The following is a 4,052-nucleotide window of genomic DNA, read 5'->3' as shown; positions in this document are numbered from 1 at the left end:
TGTCCTCTTCTGAAAGTAGGACACATTGTCGCTTCCAGACCTTCCTCTCCCCGAAGGCATTAATAGAACATGTCTTTTATCTCTAACGTTGTGCTTCTATCTTAGTGTAGAGGAGTTAGAAATGACACGATTCTTTTTCCGGGTCCAGTTACTCCACTATGAGAGCATTTTCTATTATTGTGTAGTTTGCTATTCCATACGGTTATCATTAATGTTAAAAGAAAACACATAGCGTACCTGATTGTGCCATTCGTGTAATCAGTGAACGGAATCCTCCGATCGCCAGAGATCCTTTGTGAGATAAACAGGAAAAAGGAATGTTAGCTGCATGTTCTCTATACAATATCTTTCTATTATCCCCGAGTTACAGATAAAGCCAGCCCCAAATTACAGTTACATGAGGAGCGGATACTGTAACCTCTCTTATCTAATATTCAACATTTCATCTTTGTTACGGGTAATGAAATCATGCGTGTGCATTGTACACATACACACATAACACGGATCACACGCTTCTGAAGCACGGATGCCCATCTGAGAGACGTCTATATCTTACCATTAGATGTTGGGTTGGATTCTCGTGGCTGGAAATTCCCATCGGTCCCTGCAAAAAAAACAACAGCGGAGTCATCAACGGCCAACAAACTTCTTCATTCATAGGAACCTCGGGAAGAGACGCGCAATTCCTCTGTGTCCCAAAAACATTTCTAAATATCATATGTTGCCCGTTGTAAGGTGAAGAGCTCTGTTTTCATTGAGTTTGTAACGGATTTAACTGATATTTTTTCTACCAAACCGCCTCGAGTGCAGCTGCAGGGCAGCGATTCCGGCAGCTACTGATACAAAGAGAATTATACCGCTGTTTTTACTCAACAATATAACCCGCTAGCAAGAAATAGTTCATGGAAACATTTGCCGCTGATCTGCTGCGGTCACCGGGAGCGATTCAAATCTAACCCAGAAAGCCGATATTCCCCAGTTTTATCCGGATCTCGAGTTATTCGGATTCTTTACCTTTCGGGCGCGGAACAGGAAAAGTCTCAGAAGTCAAACAGCAAATAGCAAATAGCAAAGCTACTACGATCCGCATCTTCTCTGTTAGGAGTCTACAGTAGAAGTGTCCTTCTGCTCTCTGATGTGCTCTATCTGTGTACTGCACCTGTGATGTCACAATGAAGACATGACATCATCGTGGCATTGTGACAGCACCTCTGCTGCATCAAGTGTTCCGTGATCTCAAGGTAATGAAACGATAGAGGTTTTGTACGTTTGCAATGTTACAAAATGACTTTTGATACAAAATAAAAATCCAGTAAAAATAGAAGAAACCTTTAAGGTCTTTTCCGGCCGGATCAGAGTCTATTGCTGGGCGCTGTGAGGATTATTATTTTCTTGTTATTTGTTCGTTTGCAGGGAATTAGGGAGCCGATCCGTTTATTGTTCAGTTAATTGTTGTTAAAGTTAATTCTCCCAAGATGTAGTATTTGAGGAGTCCTGATTTGGGAAGCAGCTGATACTCAGGAGACGGAATTCTATTCTCTTTCTGGCAGTAATGGGGCAAACATTACGAGGGATACATTGTTACTCGCTGCTTTTTTTGCAGGTTTTATGGTTATTTTGCTGATTTGAAACGGTAATGATGACCGTTGGAAACATTTATCACCCAAACAGATATATATTTCTGGAAAGCAGACAGCCCAGGGGGCTCACTGGGATCGCTGGGCAAACGGGAGGCAGCTATTTGTCCACCAATCTCTATAAATTTAGCCAAAACGTGATTTTTTGGGCTTCTTCCACCAACGCATCGCTCTGTATTTTTTCTGTAGGTTTGTGTGCAGAAATGTATTCACTTTTTTCATCTTTTCTTCCAGCATAGATTATTAAAGTATTTTGGAAGTGATTTGCTACAGTTTTCCACCATTTCATAAAAGGATAATGTTAGCCGGCCGCAGGATATATTCATTATAATGACACCAAACTGAGAATGAAGGGAAGGAAATTCACCGACACCAATCCTAACCGTATACCTGTACAGAACCGATTCAAACCTTACCGACTACAGCGAACGCGTCTCTACATCAACGACTTCTTCAGACTGCAGCCCCTTGTGGGGCACGGATACAATCTCCTCACATTACACGGCACTCAAACACGGGGCCACAACCTAGAAAAAGAGCCAACACGGGGGGGGAGATCTACATAACAGAGAAAAAAGAGGCAGAAAACATCCACGATCGCTATTTATAAAACAATTTAAACAAAAACCGCATAAAGCTCATTAAACGGGGTCTTAAGTTTGCCTGTATATATACTGTGCTGTGAATATTTATAACATCATTGGATATGATATGCTCTACAGATTTATTATACAATAATGTGCTTTGTATTTTTATTATAACAGAATGCGCTGTGTATATTTATTATATCATAATGCACTGTGTATATTTATTATATCATAATGCAATGTGTATATTTATTATAACATAATGCGCTGTGTATATTTATTATATCATAATGCGCTGTGTATATTTATTATATCATAATGCGCTCTGTATATTTATTATATCATAATGCGCTGTGTATATTTATTATATCATAATGCACTGTGTATATTTATTATATCATAATGCGCTGTGTATATTTATTATATCATAATGCACTGTGTATATTTATTATATCATAATACACTGTGTATATTTATTATATCATAATGCGCTGTGTATATTTATTATATCATAATACACTGTGTATATTTATTATATCATAATGCGCTGTGTATATTTATTATATCATAATGCACTGTGTATATTTATTATATCATAATACGCTGTGTATATTTATTATATCATAATGCGCTGTGTATATTTATTATATCATAATGCGCTGTGTATATTTATTATATCATAATACACTGTGTATATTTATTATATCATAATGCGCTGTGTATATTTATTATATCATAATGCACTGTGTATATTTATTATATCATAATGCACTGTGTATATTTATTATATCATAATGCGCTGTGTATATTTATTATATCATAATACACTGTGTATATTTATTATATCATAATGCACTGTGTATATTTATTATATCATAATGCGCTGTGTATATTTATTATATCATAATACACTGTGTATATTTATTATATCATAATGCGCTGTGTATATTTATTATATCATAATGCGTTGTGTATATTTATTATATCATAATACACTGTGTATATTTATTATATCATAATGCGCTGTGTATATTTATTATATCATAATGCGCTGTGTATATTTATTATAGCATAATACACTGTGTATATTTATGTTAATAATAAGATGTTACATCATTTTATTCTAACATAATGCATTGTGTATGTTTATTAAAATTGAATCTTATATGTATATTGTTGTAAAATAATGTGCTGTGTATATTTATTATAAGTTAAAATAATGCATATATATTATTCTAACATAATGCAATATGTGTATTCACTATAAAAATATGCAATTTGTAATGTATATTATATAATAAAAAATCTGTGTATATATTAAGATAATGTGTGTTGTGTATACTTACTATGAAATAATGTGATATATATATATATTTATTAAAACCCAATATGGCATAGAAATTCCAATTCACATATTGTGATGTGCGTATTTATTATAAAATAACGCATGGTGTATATTTATTATCCCGTTATGCAATATGTATATATTGTTAATATAACTCCTTGTGTATATTTATGATAACATAGTGAGTTGCATATTTATTATCACATACTATGATATGTTAATTTTTCAAAACATAATGCGCTGTGTATATTTATTAATACATATTTAGTCGGGTATGTTCATTAACCCCTTCAATCCCCTATAGACGTACCGGGACGTCTAGCCTTTCGTGCAGTGTCAGGAACACATCCCTGCCGCTGCACGGGAGAACAGGCTGTCGTTTGACAGCCTGGACCCCCCCCTGGCAGCAGAAGCCAGCGTCGCTGGCTTTCTGCTGCCCGATCTCCTGTAACAACTTGGTGTGTCATTAGCCTTGGGGGACTG

Source organism: Sceloporus occidentalis, unplaced genomic scaffold, assembly GCF_023333645.1.
Source record: "Sceloporus occidentalis isolate IW3139 unplaced genomic scaffold, rSceOcc1.0.p SCAF_140, whole genome shotgun sequence".
In the NCBI taxonomy this organism is placed as follows: domain Eukaryota; kingdom Metazoa; phylum Chordata; class Lepidosauria; order Squamata; family Phrynosomatidae; genus Sceloporus; species Sceloporus occidentalis.
The sequence above is the reverse complement of the archived record's forward strand: the minus strand, read 5'-3'. Positions refer to the sequence as shown.